Source organism: Melanerpes formicivorus, unplaced genomic scaffold (genome assembly GCF_026170545.1).
Source record: "Melanerpes formicivorus ecotype bairdi unplaced genomic scaffold, bMelFor1.0.p_v2 SCAF_19, whole genome shotgun sequence".
NCBI classification, from domain to species: domain Eukaryota; kingdom Metazoa; phylum Chordata; class Aves; order Piciformes; family Picidae; genus Melanerpes; species Melanerpes formicivorus.
In genome coordinates, this window is record NW_027142371.1 from 9,710,193 (window position 1) to 9,726,936 (window position 16,744).

A 16,744-nucleotide genomic window follows, 5' to 3' on the forward strand; every position below is an offset into this window, starting at 1 on the left:
TTCTAAGTTTATCTTTTGGGCCAGGCTCTACTTCTACAGAAGTGCAAGTCCACTGACTTCAGATTTGTTATTGACTGCCAGCAGTATGAGTACAAATTCAAGACTTCATTTATGTGCATTGCTGCTTCTGAAAAGTGTATTTCCCATACTTCCTGCGCTCAGCCGCTTCAGTCTACCACTTGTTGCCGTGGAAACATGCACGTCGCCCTCATCCTCCATCCAAAATGGCAGTATTCCACTTTCCCCAGATTCCTTTTCCAGGAGCATTTCTCTTACTAATTCAAACATCCCCAGTGCCCCAGGCTGTGATGTGTACTTGCAATATTCTACTGTGAATTATGCAACAGGGCTCCCAACAGGTCGTGGTTCCCATTATTATGTGTTCGGAGTGCAGATAATAAGTCCTCAATGGAATTCAGTGAATTGAGAGCTGTTTGTGTCTAGAGGCAGCAGAGACATTTGCAAGTACAATTATTTGCAATACCTGTTTGCTGCCTTACAGACTCACTGTGTTCTAGAAGGAGTTTAGGGTGAAAACTGGTGGAGCAAAATAGGTGCTAGACCAAAATGTGACACAGGGAAATACTATTTAATTAACTTTGATATCTGACTGTTTAGATAATTAATGTTTGAACTGCCTGGGTTCCTGGTACTTCTCAAGTATGCCTTGTACAAGCTCAGTTAAAGACATTCCATTATTACTTAGTGTTTCAATGAATTCCTGGAAAAGATGATACTTGCAATTTTCACTTCATGTCCTCTTTTGCCTCCCTGGATATTTGCATAAGTGGAAATGATTCATTAAGCGAGACTTAAAAGACTATGGAGTCAGGAATTCAGATACAGAAATGTGGACATTGAAGGAGTTAACTAGGAAGAATGATGGTTTTGTGGGCACAGAGTGGAACCAAAACTCGAGCACCTGAACCTGATCTTTACCACACTGAAAATCATGGCATGGGTAAGAGAGTCATGCTGGGGCAAGGCTTCTTGACAGTGTCAAGTGGAAAGGAAAACAAAGATTCAGTACTTTACCGCATCTGGGATTCTGTAGTTCTAGGCCTGCCCTGGGGTTCTTGGGAAGTTATTTTTGAATTGACTTACCCAGAAACTGCAGACATAGCTATATGCACCCCCAGTTTACACCCTGGTTTGTACCTCAGCTTTACGTAGCAGAGTGTGAAGTTCACAGTGCTGCTGGAGAAAGAACGATACCAAGGAAACAGCACTTCAGCTTTGCAGCCTAAAAGCATAAAGCGTGAGAGTTCAGCACAGAGCAAGCATAAAGGAAAATTTTACCTACTGACATAACAAAAGCTGTGCCTGGTTTTCCCAGAACAACACGTCCACTGGTACTTTCCCCCCAGAAATGTCTTAGTACAGCTTTGCTCACTGAATATCTGCCCTCCAGAGAAAGGACCTTGAGAGATTCAGTGTAAAAAGCGACTGAATCCACAGAAGTTTGGGGACTGATTCATTTTGACCAAAAGGCAGGGGGCACATCAGTAGCCTTAACATAGAAATTAAGAAGATACTGAACTGAGCCCAGTTTGAAGACTAGCTTAAGTTCACCTGGAGGTTATGAAGGTTTTTTGATGAAGCTCTGAATGTGTTCAAACTCCCACTCAGTGAACTAGAAATCAAGGAGCTGCCCTGATTTCAAAAGGCTGGGAAGACTTGACACAGATTTATTCCAGAGAGAAAGGAGGGGCAGGCATGAAGAGCTGTCACCACTAATTAGCTGTGTACATTTAATGCATTTCATTCCTACTAGGCTGGAATCATGCAGGTAACCTTGCCACAGATGCTAAAAATAACCCCAGTGAGCACAGTGTGGGCGTCTGTGGAAGCCTCAGCTTCTCACAGGAGACAGGAGCTATATATAGAGCTCCAATTTAATTCTGTGGGCGTGTGTGTAAGCTGAGGGAGTCTCCCGTTCTCCTTGCTCTGCACTAGACAGCAAGATGAGATGCTGGCAGCAGAGACCAGCCTGGGGCGTGCTGCATGTGGCTGCAGTATTTTATTAACAGCTTGCAGAGTACCCGAGTGCTTCTTAAACCTGGTGCTGTGTGAGGATTTGGGATGCTTTTCATGTTTTGTCCCTTTTCTGTTACAGGCTCAGCTTTTCAGGCTACATAAAAAGAAAAAAATATTGTGGAGGACACAGAGGAAAGGATGGGAAGAATGGGGGAGGTGCAAGTGATAGCTGAGGATTTTTAGAGCTGCCTCCAGGCTTTAGATGTCTGGATCCGATAGACATTAATATTTCCTATTCCCTTCCTTGGTGTCAGGCAGTGGCACACAGCTGGAAAGCCTGTGATGTACCTGGTGACAGACAGCAGCACTGGCTTTACAGTCAAGGGGGCTGAGGTTTAGAGTAACTCTCAGCAGACACCGAGACAGTCTTCAAGGACAGAAATCAGGAAGAAAGGGGGAAAACTCAAGTTTTGTTAACATCTCCAAGCAATGAATCAGTTTAGCCTCATGTTTACAGGGCTTTCCAGGGAGCTGCAGCTCAAATACATGTACTAGAAAAGGTTCAAGTAATGTACATGCCCTACCTTGACTACACTGTCCCATTATCTTAAAAACTGAAGAGCTCTTGGGAAAGGCAGCCTTAGTTCCCACGCAGGTATTACACTTGCAAAAATAGAATGAATTTAACCAGTGTGAATCTCTAATCAGCAAGTAACAAACCTAACTACTTGGAGCCTGTGATCAGAACAGGCCCTCTGGACAGAAGCTCTTTAACCAGAGGTGCTTGCTTGCTTCAGTAATGAAGCACAGTGCATGGACAATTAATTATGGAGCACCCTTATCAGCTCTGGGCAAGAGCTGTGATCTGCAGCTGGACCAGAAAGAGCAATTTGCTGTCTCAGACCAGCCCACAGCATGTTTGGCAAGAATTTGTGAGCACACTAATTAATTTATAAAGGGTTGCAACAAGAGGACTTAGTCCTGTGTGTTAGTTTTTGGTTGGAACAATGTGCACCTGACTCAAAGCTGCTCACAGTGGGAGTTTCTATTGCTCAGGATTTAATAGACATGTCCTGTTAGAAAAGTTGGGTATTTTTTGTGCAGATGTGGGGGAGGTGTCACTGCAGAGAGCAGTTACTTCTGCCTGGGGACAAGGAAAAGTTTCACATGACTAGGACACAGCTGATGAGAGATAGTCTTCTGGGACACAAACTCCTTGTATTGTTCTGTTCTATTTCTCTGGTTCCAGTACCAGGAATTCATAATCAGGCATGTTTTCCAGGCACAGCAAGGCAAGGGCAGCAGGTCAGTGCACAGCAGGGAAGGGAAGAGCAGAGCATCAGGTGTAAACACAGACAGGAATATCCAGGGCCTTTTCTGGGACACAGAATCAATTCCTTGAATAGGTCTTCTGGCATAAGTGGCACACCTGAAACCAGAATAAGAAGTCAGGGTTCAGAAAGCTGTAATGGATCACAGGAGAGCACAATTATGTAAATAAACATGCAAGAAAACTACTAAAGCCAGTGTAATAAGGCGAAAAAAAATGTTTTAAGAAATCAAATAGCGCACATGTTGTGCCTGGAGATCTGGGCCCCAGCTCTGTACAGTGGCAAGCAGTCATAAACTAGAATGGAAATCTGCAGGAAGCCAGTAATGCTCTGTAATGCCTTACCTTACACTGGATTATAATTCAGGTCCTTAAGCTAGTTTGGATCTGCAGTACAAGTAATTACAGAAAGAAATAACTTTAATTTAATTTGCAGAGCTTAATCAATAGGGAACAAAGTAAGCTGCTCTGGTTGTCACAGCCATTTGTGCCGCTTTATGACAAAAAACATGACCAGAACAAGGTGCTGTAGCAGTTGTGAGCTGCTGATAACCCAAGGGTTGAGCAGGGATTCAGGCATTCATGCTGGCAGCCCTCACCAATTGTGGAGGTGGTGGCTGCATTACTCAGATTATTCAGGATGGGCTGGTTTTTTAATTTTTGGTTTAGATCTGTTAATGAAATTCAGAAGAAAAATGATTTATGCACTTAAATCCAAGCACTGAATACAAGATAGGATGGACACTGCGTCTGGAAGTGGAAGGCTAGGAAGTGGTGTAAGCAAAATTTCATCCAGAAAGGGGTTTTGCTGCATGTTTTTCCGTTTTAACAGACTCAGTTTCAGACTTACCACTTGAAAGCACCCAAGAACAAAGGAGAGGGGGGAGGAGTTTTGGTGTCATGTTGCTTCCCCTGCCCGTACTCCTTTTAAACTTAACCAAATCTGTATGCAGACTGGATATAAATGTGTTTCACCATAACTGTTGCTGTGAGTTGCCTGCAGAATACCCAAGTAGACAGAATTCACTTCTCCCACAGAATCTGTAGTGTGGCTTTCATTTCAGGGAAGGGAAAAGCGAACGCTTCCTTACTGTGCAGTGTCACATTTGCACACCATACTGGAGGGCATATGGCTGGTACCACCGCAGTACGTTATCGCTGATTTATGGGGCAGCGCTGTCAGATGAGTCATCTGCACCTTTGCATGAGGAATTTGAGCATATTTTTGGACTTTCTTCCAAGAACTGGCTCACCACATGGGATCCAAGGAAACTGCAATTCGTACAGTGCAGTTGCTGGCCTTCCAAATTACTAGAGTTACTACAGTTCCCTCCTCCTGCAGCTCTAAGCACAACTTCTTTAGCTTGGCTCATTCAAGATCTTCATTCCCCTCATGAATCAGAGGCTTGGGCTTGCTGCTTTCATACACAAAAACTGGGTCAGCCTAGTGCAGTTTCTACCTTTTTGAAATAACCTTAGAGAAGGTAAGTGGGGTGAAAAATGAAAGAAATAAATATTGAGAAATGGGGTCGGAGAAGGGGGGAGGAAGGAGAGAAACCAAGTCAGAACAGAAGGTCCTTGTTTTTAATTAAGCACTACTTAATAAATATTGCACAATTGGATTAATTATTAAAATGTAGTTCCAGCTGAATATTTTTGATTCCATTGCCTGTGCCCATCAGGCAAGCTGCAGGTTTGAGGAGGAAGGGGTTGTTCCTGTTTGTTTCATAGTTTCATAGTTTCATTCAGGGTTGGAAGGGACCACAAGGATCATCTAGTTCCAACCCCCCTGCCATGGCCTGCCATGTTTGTATAGCTTGGGAGCTACTTGGGTTAAACAGAGCACTGCAAGTTTCCTTCAGTATCTGTTTTTAAGGATAGTTAGCTCATCCAAGTGGTCAGCACATTTCCTTGACCTCCCCAGACTCTGGAGAGTTTTTTCGTGTTTTGTTTTGTTTTGTTCCCTCCCCCCAGGGAAGCACTCTTATTTCATATATTTTCTTTAGCTGCTGCATGTAACACACCAGAAGACAAATAAGGGCTCCCACATTTATCAATCCAAGCTCAAGTATTTATCCAGTGAAATAAAAAAGAGTCTGAGGACCTCCTTCTGTTGAAAGTCCACTTACGCAGGGGACTGTGTCAAGGTAGCTAGGAGAACACACCTGCTTGAAGAATCAGCATGTTGGTAAAATCTGACTCTTAAACTGCATTAGAAAGAAGCCACTTCTACCTAGTCAGTCCATTGGTGTACAAAGATGTGGCAGTTACTTTGTTAAAACTATACAAAATAAAGCTTGGTCGAGAGACAAACACCAGAATGGGAACCTGAGCACCTCGCTGCCAAAAAAAAAAAGCCCTCCAAAATCATGGCTGCATGGCTCACAGATGAACAGCCATTGTCATTTGCTTGAGATGATCATATTCATTAAGCAAATTAAATTTGGAATGGCTACTTCATTAGTTTTTCAGAAATCGGGTTAAAAAATTATTAAGAGCCAGGATCTCACAACAGTCTCTCCAGCTAGCAGCAAAGAGTGCTCTCTATTGCAAAGAGATCAGGCTAATTGTAGGTGTCTGCAAAAGCCATATTCCAGCCAGGCTCCACTGCAGCCTTATTATTGTAATTAACACAGGGAGTGGCTGCAGTACTTGCAAATGCCACTCAACAAGGGAAAAAGCCTCCTTCTCAAGAAAAGGTTAAACAAACCAGTACTAACATGGTAAGGAGAGTTATATTTATAGGCATCATGCCACTGAGTTTAAAATGGTTTTGCAGCCTGCTTATGACAGAAAGGAAAAACATAATAGTGAGAGACAGCTCTGTGAAAATACCAAAGATGATCAGAGCAGGAAGCATGAGCTTAGCAGGGACTTCATGGGGGACTAGAAAGCCAGCACTTAAATGTAGCATTTGAGAGACTTGCTGTGCATCAGCAGCAAGGCAAAAAGCATGCTACAAAAGCTTAGGAAATGACTGTGTGATGGAGGTCATTAGCCTCTAGTCAAGGCCTGTTCTAGCTCTGATGAGGTCACTGTCACTTTACCTTGCTCTGCTTAGCTTATCCCTCTTCTAGCAGTCACTCAGCAGACAGACAGCAACTCCAAGGAGACATGGATGTGGTAAAAGAGAATCCTTTCCCAAGAGCACGGAGACCTTACACAGGTTTAGGGTCATAGCCTTGTACTTTGACAGTAAAAGGCAGTGCATGTTGTATCACAACAGGTCATATCAGTAATGTCAAAGCTGAATGTTCAGGTCAATGAGAAATGCTACATAATTAAATTCTTCCATGTTATTCAGCTGAGCAATCCAGATACCAACAGCATAGAATGTTCTGTCCTGACTGAAATCAGTCAGCAATCTCTTATTGGATTTATACTACCATAACTAAATACAGGATTCTGAACAGAACTAGGGAGGGTCCCAAAAGCCCCAGGGGAATAGCAGACAATGCAAGGATGACATTTTTGCATTCAAATCCTCTCTGCATTTTCACATGAGTTAGCCTGCCTGTAACACTCAGTGCCAGGCTTTGTGGCATCAAGTAACAATCATACTCCTGACATAGCCCCCTTTAGAAATACAGGAAAACAGAATCACTAAAATACCATTTGTGGTGGGAAAGTGAATCCCCTGGATATCTTCCAGTCTGGTTTTCCCCACAAAACACTTTGCCATGTTTTCCTTATCAGTATAATTAAGAAGTGGCTCAGCAGCTGGTGCCACCAACAGAATTTTGGGGGTTTTGTTCTTGGGGAACTTTCTATGGTGCTGGGTCCACTAGCAACAGATGGAGTACATCCTTCCCAGAGGGGGAGAAAGATCCTAGCACATGAGAATAGCCTATCCCACAGAGGAAAAAGGGATTTAGGAAAGGACTTGGCATGACTCATTGACAGGGCTTTAAGCTATATTTGAAGGGGTAAGGGGTTGAAACCAGTCCACCCAGATAGGAGTCTGAGGGTGGTAAGTAGGAGTCAGGTGTGCCCAGGTGGCCAAGAAGGCCAATAGCATCCTGGCCTATATCCTGGCCACACTATATCAGGTATAGTGTGGCCAGTAGGAGCAGGGAAGTCATGGTGCCCCTGTACTCAGCACTGGTTAGGCTGCACCTTGAGTACTGTGTCCAGTTCTGGGATCCTCAGGTTAGGAAAGATGCTGACTTGCTGGAACACGTCCAGAGAATAGCAACAAAGCTGGAGAGGGGTTTAGCGCACAAGCCCTATGAGGAGAGGCTGAGGAAGCTGGGGTTGCTTAGCCTGGAGAAGAGGAGACTCAGGGGTGACCTTATTGCTCTCTGCAACTACCTGAAGGGAGGTTGTAGCCAGGTGGGGGTTGGTCTCTTCTCTCAGGCAACCAGCACCAGAACAAGAGGACACAGTCTCAAGCTGCACCAGGGGAGGTTTAGGCTCGATGTTAGGAAGAAATTCTTCACAGAGAGTGATTGCCCATTGGAATGTGCTGCCCAGGGAGGTGCTGGAGTCACCATCACTGGAAGTGTTTAAGAAGAGACTGGATGAGGCACTTGGTGCCATGGTTTAGTTGATCAGAGAGTGTTGGGTGATAGGTTGGACTCAATGATTTGGAAGGTCTTTTCCAACCAGGTTAATTCTGTATTTCTGTAAGAAGGATGGGGATTCACTTGTCACAATGTCCCTTTCTTACTGATTTTTTCTGTAGAGAAGCGTGACTGAGATTTCCAAGCCAGCTTGAACTTTTTATTCCCCCTCTGCATTTACTATCATGAAACATAACCACAATGGAGAAGATGCAGCCTTTATGACATTTGTCTTGTGATTCATAAGAAGTGACTCTCACTTTCCAGCCTGCCCCTGTTCCTGAAGGCTTCCTGTTCAGAGTTGATTGATAAGTGAATGCATTTTCCAGATGCGCTTTATTGCTTTTTTACCTCCTTTCTTTCCTTATTTCTGAAAAGAAGCAGTGAGGGGGAAGAAATGGTCTGTAAATGAGGCACAAAGGCAGAGATTTATTGAATGAGAGCCGACTCAAGGGCCCTCCAGGTAAAAATAGTGTAATTAGCATAATATCATATGACTAAACAGCTCCTGTTCCATCACCACCACCATTTTTGCACCCATCCCAGAGCTGGGGGCAAGACCCTCACCAGCCAAGATACTACACAGAGGAGCTCAACCCCAGTAAGGAGGCCCAGCCAGCACCCATGGATGATACTAGAGAAGCCATCAATGTTCTTCCTACCTAACCGGGGGGCCACCAGGCCCCCCGGCCTTTGTTGTCACCACCACCATCACCCAGTGTGCAGCATGGGCACTCACCGGTGATGAGAGGAGGATCCCTCAGCCCAGATGGGCTCAGTTTGGGACTTCTGCCCTTCCTAGAGGGGATTAAAAAGGGGAGTGGGTGGGGAGGGCAAAGTGGTCACACCTGGGGTGGGAGGAGACTCCAACAGAGCCCAGGTGCTCTGTGTTTGGGGTTAAAATGGGGTGAGTGAGGGACAGGTAATGATAGGACTGGGGGAATGGAAAAAAAATAGAAATGGGTAAATTCAGATTGGATGTTAGGAAGAAATTCTTCACCATGAGGGTGGTGAGACCTGGGAACGGTTTGCCCAGGGAGGTGGTAGAAGCCTCATCCTTGGGAGTTTTTAAGGCCAGGCTGGATGTGGCTCTGGGCAATGTGATCTAGTGTGAGGTGTCCCTGCCCATAGCAGGGGGGTTGGAACTGGATGAACCTTGAGGTCCCCTCCAACCCCAACAATTCGATGATTCTAAAACAATTTTGCAGTTTAGGCTGGATGTTAGGAAGAGATTCTTCTCAGAAAGAGTGATTGGCCATTGGAATGGGTTGCTTAGGGAGGTGGTGGAGTCATTGTCTGTGGAAGTGTTTAAAATATGACTGGATGAGGCACTTAGTGCCATAGTTTAGTTGATTAGATGGTGTTGGGTGATAGGTTGGACTTGATGATCTTGAAGGTCTTTTCCAGCATGGTTAATTCTGTGATTCTGTGCAATAGGGATAACCATAGGGATAACCATACAGAGCAGCTTTGCAGAGCGCTGTGAGATCTGCTGGTGGAGTAACTACAAAATCATTCCTGTCGTGACCACACCCCTACAGAGTGCTTGGGCCACGTCTTTGAGTTGTAGAAATCCTCATTCATTCTGTGTGCTGATAAACAGGAGCACAGTTGGCAATGACAATCAGCTGATCATCTCAACAAAAAAAAAAAAAAAACAAAAAACCAAAAAAGGAAAAAAAGGCAAAAGATAACAATAAAATAAATGGGAGTGTAGGAAAGAAGCAGGATTCAGACCATGCTGTGAGCAAAGGCTGTGTGGCTCTGGCCAGCCTTGGTTAATGCTGTCCCGATGGCAAGCTGTTGGTCTAGCTCTGTGCTGAAAAACGCTGGGCTAACAATAGTGTGCACGAGAGAAACAGAAAATAGTACAACAGATGGTGATGTGCTAGCTGAAGGGAGGGATATCCCATCCTTTTGGGGATGCTATGTGGGCGAGTGACAGGCGAGAACTAGAAAGTACTAGTGTTGCCAGGGAGAGCGTTCCCAGAGAGATTCCTGTCATTTGGTGGCAGGTGTACAGTTACACATATGGTCCCAGCAGGGAATGTCTATCCCAGAAGCATTTGTAACTCTAGCAATCACTACCATTTAGTGTTGTTTTTTTCTTTAGGGATTGCATAAAGCCAAGAGAGCACTGCATTTGCCTTGATTTACTTCAGCAATTAAGAAAGCTGTCCCTTGGCACAGAGTATGCAAAGCACAACAACATGCCCTCTCCTGTCAGGGTGTGAAGCTGCTGGGTTAGTAGGCTGACACAGTTTGATACCACTAAGCTCTGGGGTAAATCCTTGCTGTAGCTTTATGCAATATCTTGCAATGGCAAATGTGCCTGCAGATGTTTATTTGCCACCTCACAGAGCGTGCAGATTGCCAGAAGGTCCTTTGTATACAAATACAGGTTAGAGGGAAGAGAGAAGTGTATTCTCCAGAGCTCACACTGCATGGGGAAGATTTCAGCAGCTTGTATCCATGGCAAGAACAGCTATTCTCAAATAATTTTGCATTAAATGGGGGGGGTGGAGGAGAATTTACATACAGTCAGCAGAGGCAGGCTGACAAGCTATACATACCAATATCTCTTTGTCTGCTCTGTGCAAATCCAAAGCTGTGGTTTCTTCCAGTGACCCAAATCCCACAGTTGCACATTGCAGTGGCATCTGTTGGTAGGGACAACTGTTTGTAGGTTAAGTGGACAATATTGCAGGATCTTAATACTAGCTGTGCAACAGTGAGCAGCCAAGATGAATTCAGGACATTCTGGGACTAGTCCATCCATGCACAGTATCCCTGTTTGATGGAGTCTGAAACATAGCTAGTGCTACAGTCCAAACTGACATGTCTTTCCGTCCTCCTGTCCCTGTTCCCTCTGTCTGTACTGGCTAAAACTGCATTCCTGAGTGCCCTGGAAGTTGAGTCATGAGACTGCAGACACTTATTTTATAGGGCTCATGGGTGGCTGGCAAGCCAGGCTCAGTCACACTGAAGGAGATCAAGTACTATATTAGGCATATTTTATAAAGTTCAACCAAACTTTTCTCTTCCTTTATTTTCTAATTGTTTTCTTTTTGTACAAATCATTAGCCAATAAGCACCCAGGAGTATTGGGAGGTGTTGGGAGTCTCAGTAAAGTGGCAGTCCCCACCTCTAGGCTGAGATTTGCTTCTTGTCTGCTAGTGACTGACTTGCAGACTCCCTACTGCTGCTTCAAGCAGTTGCTGTCAGAGTTGATTTTAGTGTCACTTCAGCAGTGGCAGATGTCTTTATTTAAAATAATACAATGGTAATACATACATAATGGGATAGAATTAAAACCCTGGGATTTGCTCTCAGTCTGCCCAAATGTGAGATGTGTAAAATTACCCTTTATTTCTTTCTTTTTTTTTTTGTGCTCAAATTTGCCTCCTGCTTCAGAGAGAGAAAAAGAAATTAATAAAAACTGATATTGCTTTGCAATGAGACATTATTCACTGTTTTCAGTGACCTGCACAGTGTGACCCAGATCATAACCAGCATGTGGTTTCAGTAGGAAGACCCTTCAACTTACATTTTTACACAGCCCTCATCAGACTTCAGACGAGGAGCTGCACTGAAAGTCTGCACCACTTCTACTCTTACTTGAAGAGGATGTTCTTTCAGCAGTTTTTCTGACTGAGCTATATTTAACTTGAATGTATTCCCCAAGCCAGTTCTTTGCCCAGCTGCAAGGCAAAGCAGAAGCAAGAGCAAGTGATAGCACTGCTCATGCTGACATTGCTACCACAAGAAACACTCATCAAACTACAGACTGTGAGCATGCCTTTGCCTGACTAATCAGTTGTACTTTTGTCACCCTGATGATTAAATATTTTAATTCTGTTACAAACAGGACAGATCCATTGTCTAGCAGCTCTGCTAAACCACAGAGTGAGGGAGCAGATGGATGGGAGAGGAGAAAGCTCCTGTTCCAATGTAAGCAGTTATTATACTTACACCCCAGTGTAGGTGGGTTGTTTCTTGTATATTAACCATTAGCTCAGCTAAAAATGACAACTCATATATGTTGGTCCTGCAATGTGCCACAACATCCTCCAAAAGTCCTTAACTGCATGTTGAGAGAGATCTGAATGCAAGAGCCTCCTGAAGATGATGGAAGAATGCTCAGCACTTTCACCGAGCTTTGCATTAGGCCTTTGAACTGAGAGACGGGCTCTGCTTTCCAGCCTTGTCTGGCCATTCTTCCTCACACAGTGAGAAAACCACGAAACCAAAGGTCAAATGCAGCAGGACTTTCACAGGTGGTGAAAACAGTGATTACTGTAAAGCCTTCCCCATTTGAATCCTCTCACATAATTAGCTCCTGCCTGTGTTGGTGTGTTTCAGCCCACACAGTGCTTATCACTAACACAATGCAATAACAAACCTGTCACAAGGATGGAGGTTGTTCAGGGACAGAGGGTTATGATACAAGGGTCATGCTGGGCAAGTATTCAGTTTTTATTCCAAATGAAATCTGAACTCCATGTTGCAGGGCTTATATCACAGAAATTATAATGGTGGACAACTGTGAGTGCCTGGGAGATGAGTGACAACATAAGCAACTGAATGCTTTCTGATTTGCAGCCTTGAAATTCGAGACAGAACTAAAGGCTAAACAAAGAAATAAGATGGGTAATTAAGGTAACATATTTGGCCTCTGCATTTATTCAGTGTCTTCTAGTGGGCATGCAAAGGCAGGTTTTGTATTGGGATGCAAAAAATAGGAATATAGACACAAATATGGGGCAGTTTTAAATCAGTAATGTTTTTGTATGCAACGCTCAGAATCTACCATGCCAGCTCACCCTTTCACACTGCTCTGTAGTCTCCCACTATCAGAGAATGGCAGAGACCCTATCGTGTTATAGGAAATGCTGGCACATCACCCAGCTGCCACTTTTTACATGCTCCAGAATTACCTTGGGGTAAAAACAAGTTTGTGTCTCAGTGTCTGCCTTTCTAATTTTGCACAGACTGTAGAAGGCAAGTCCCTCCTACCAAAGATTTACTACTACCCATAACTGTATATTGCAAGCAGTACTGCACTGCCACAGAGCAGTGCGTGGGTGACTCAAAGCTCTGGCACACATCCTCTTCACAGCTACTTATAGGAAGGATGAAAATAAACTTCTTGTTGAATTGAACATGATGTTCTGGTAACAGAGCTGCCAATTTAAGTGGCAGAGCCTTTACCTCCTGATGGGTAGTAGACTCAAGCTGCTTTATGGTGAGCAAGCACAAGGCACTCCCATTTCTCCTCCCTTTGCCTGGATTGGAGCTCTCGCGTGAGAGGGATCCTCCCCACCACCTCCCTTCCCAACTCTATCTGCAAAGCCACCTGTCACGAGAGACAATCAATACAATTGCTGCTGGCTACAGCACACGTACTGAAGGCTGGATTGATTGCTCACCTGTCAGCCCAGAGTCCACAGGCATATGCACGTGCCCACACACCCCTGCCTTTGTAGAAGCTTATTAGAGTCACATGGATCGAACTGAGAGACCTGGACCAGGACTCAGAAGTATGGCTTTTGGCTTCAGCTACAAATCCAAAGGAAATCCAATTTTATGAAAATCATACATACAGATACTATGAAGCAGACTTTATGCAAAAGTATATTTGGGAAAGAAAGGAAGACATTCTGGGGACAGATAAGAAACCCCACAAACCAAGAACACAATTTGTTCTTGCTCTGGATTCCACTGAACACTTGCTAGGGTCTGCTAGGCAGATGAGACTGTACAGTAAGAAAAAACAAAGGAAGGACTGTTTGAGATGTGGGAAGTCAGCATAGACCCAAGCACCTAGAGGTGGGCTGTACCTCTTCCAAATTTGTCTCTCATCAGCTATTTTGTGCCCACCTGTGCAAGCCCACAGCTTATTGTGGCTTTGCTGAGATGCATTTCCCACAACGGACAAAGCAGACACTGCTGAGGTTAACTATGAGGACAGAGAACTTGGCAGCTTCTCCTGCTTGTAGGACACGTTGATGCATTGCCCATCTGATAGTATACCCTGGGATCCTACTGACATGCAGATCCTCAGAGTGCTGAAGATTCAGTCTCCTGTAACAGACAGTTGTATCAACCCTAGTGTGATGCTGGTCCCAGTACCTTCATTTCCTTGAATGCGAAGGAGACAATCTGACTGTGTGAAGTAAATATTGATCTATTGATCAGCAGTGACAGGAACATGTGAGAGTCGCTGGGCTCATGAGCATGTGACTTTGCTCCAAAGGGGAGTAGCAATTAGAGGTTTTCCCCTTTAAGCCATCTCCAGCATCTGTGCTGGTACATGTGTCAAATGTTAATTAGTAGGTCCTCAAACCAGACTCTTGCAGTGGAAGGCTGCAGCCCAGTCCACCAGCCCAGCCATCAGAGACCTCCCCACCCATCAGGCTGGTATGGGCAGGACTCGTTCTCTCCCTGGGCAGCCTGCTTGGCTACAATTAGATGCTGCACAAGTGCGTCAATGAAAACAGCCAGACACGTGTAGATTTGCTACCCCCCTCAGAGGTAGTCATGGACATCACTGCATTTCCATGTGCACACTACATGGAGAAAACAAGTACCTCCTGGCCATGTGCAGACTCCCTGCACCCAAGGTACTTTGAGACCAAGAATGCACATGGCCATACCTGCAGGGTGTTCTTGGGGTGAGCCACAAGTGACTGAGCTTACCTGCAATGAGAGGAGCACCACTCACCCTCAGGAGTAACACTGCAGAGACAAAGTCTTTGGCTTTGAGAGATGGCAACATACAGATTTATCCACTTACCTTTCTGAGGCCAAATCACTGGAGAAAACATTCTAAAGGTAATCTGAAAATACTCCCAGAACACTCCCCAAACTCAAAGAGCTGAAGAACACCTGCTACTTGAAAATTTGTGCTTGCTTTGCACAGAACAACAATAACACAAAAACTTTGTTATTTTTCTGAACTTAAGTAGCTGTCTATGTAGTGTTGTGTGCCCCTTGCCCACCCTGGTAACTGCTTCAACATTATTCAGATTTTGGTCTGGAACATCACTGACATGTGTACAGCAAACTATCTGAACTGTATCCAAACATCATTTACAGGGACATGACATTGGTGCCTCCAGTTCTGCTCAGTTTTCCTGAGGCAGCTGCAGTCACCTTGACTGAGGCACTGCCAGTTCATCTCTGGCATCCCTTGATTTAAGCTAATAGGGTAGCAAATTCCAGGAGTGGATCAGTGGATCAGCCAAAAGGAAAATGAGGTTTGACATATTGTACCTGCATATTTTAATATATATACAAAAATAAAAAAAGAAGAAAAGAAAGAGCATTTCTATACATATGCACTGCTTTCATCATTTCTGCTAGGCTTTTAATCCCCCAGTTTAAAAGGGGCCTCCATACAGATTCTGGGAGAATCTATAAATCTCTCATGGAAGGGCTGTAATTAAGAGTGGCTAGAGAGTGAGGCATGTGAGCAGCAGGTGGGGTGGACCTTTCATTTGCAGATAAGCTCTCTGAGTAAGTCATTCTCCCCTGATTTATATTATAAAATGCACATTAATCTCTCTCAAACAAAACCTAGCCAGAGTTGTATAATTTCTGAGACAATACAGGGAAATGAGGGAGGAGGAAGGAGTCCGAGGGTAACAGGAATTGAAAATACATGGTCAAAGCCTTTAGCAGGGCATTTCGGCATCATTCCTGTTACAGTTTGGGTTATTCCACTGCTGACCCATTACTCCAAAGAGAAATCCAGAGACCAGGAGAAGTACATCAGGTGATGCAATATTAGGTAGAAAGAATGAGAGGCTGTAAGCAGAAGAGTTTCTCATCTGAAGTTTTCTGTGGGTGTAAATCTGGTAGAGTAGTTGTGATGCATTCCTGCTGCCAGAGATGAGAGCTTTCCCAGTGATCTCAGGGAAATTAGTTTAAAAAGGATAAGGACTTGCAATCATATTTTGAGCTGCTGTTCTGATAACTTATGAATAGAGATCTGATTTTGAAGGTATATTTGGCAAGGCTTATAAAGCAAGGAAAAATGAATCAGTTACTTTCACCAGTTCCTTTGCAGTCTGTTAACAATTCCCTCATTTTTTTTCATCTCTTTTGTATTTGATAAGACGTAGATCTTGTTCTAGCATCACTTGAAAATCATTCCTTTATTCCCTATACACAATAAAGGGATAACTACTGCAGCAGTGGTTTGCAGTGTGGTCTCTGCTCTGAGTATTTCTTTGTCTCTGTAACTTCATCTCTGGCTTGGCAACATCTGCTGAAAAGGAGACGATGAGAATTGTTAATGTTGCCAGAAGGCAGGCCAGAAATCATCGTAAACTCTTTCCGATCTGCTTGCTAGATGATTACTTGAAAGCAAGCAAATGCAGCCTCCGTGTGTGTGTGTGTGTGTGCGTGCGTGCCTAGGGGAGGGGTTCAGTTACCTGAGATTCTCTGCAGACATTACCAGTGTCTCCTGGGGAAGTCTCATTTAGTATGCAGAATAAAATCGCCGTGGCACTGATCATATGATTTTAAGACTCAATCCTGAAGCAGCACTACTGAAAAGGGGAGGTGAAACTGCACAAGACACTCCGTTCAGACAGCATGAGGCTGTGAGCAGCACACGAATTTTATTCAGCAGGCAGGAGAAGAGCTGCTGGATTGGTCTGTTAGATGTGTAGTCAGGAGACCACGGGAAAGCTTTATTTCTGGCAAGTCTGCGTTTTGTCAGGGTGCACCATCGGTGTTACTACAGAAAAGGAAGCTGGCTACTGCATGACAATAAAAGGTAGAGACATTGATAGCTACAGAAGAAACTGATTTGATAACCACCTTAAATACCCTCTCAAGAGTGAATTTAACCATTGGGGAGCACTGG

General features: G+C 44.2%; 1 protein-coding gene across 4 annotated transcripts in view; it reads left to right on the forward strand.

The window, feature by feature from the left end:
- The window catches only part of PHACTR3 (phosphatase and actin regulator 3), a 115,727-nt gene that overhangs the window by 88,553 nt on the left and 10,430 nt on the right, over positions 1-16,744 (forward strand). The gene's annotated exons all lie outside the window — the stretch shown is intronic.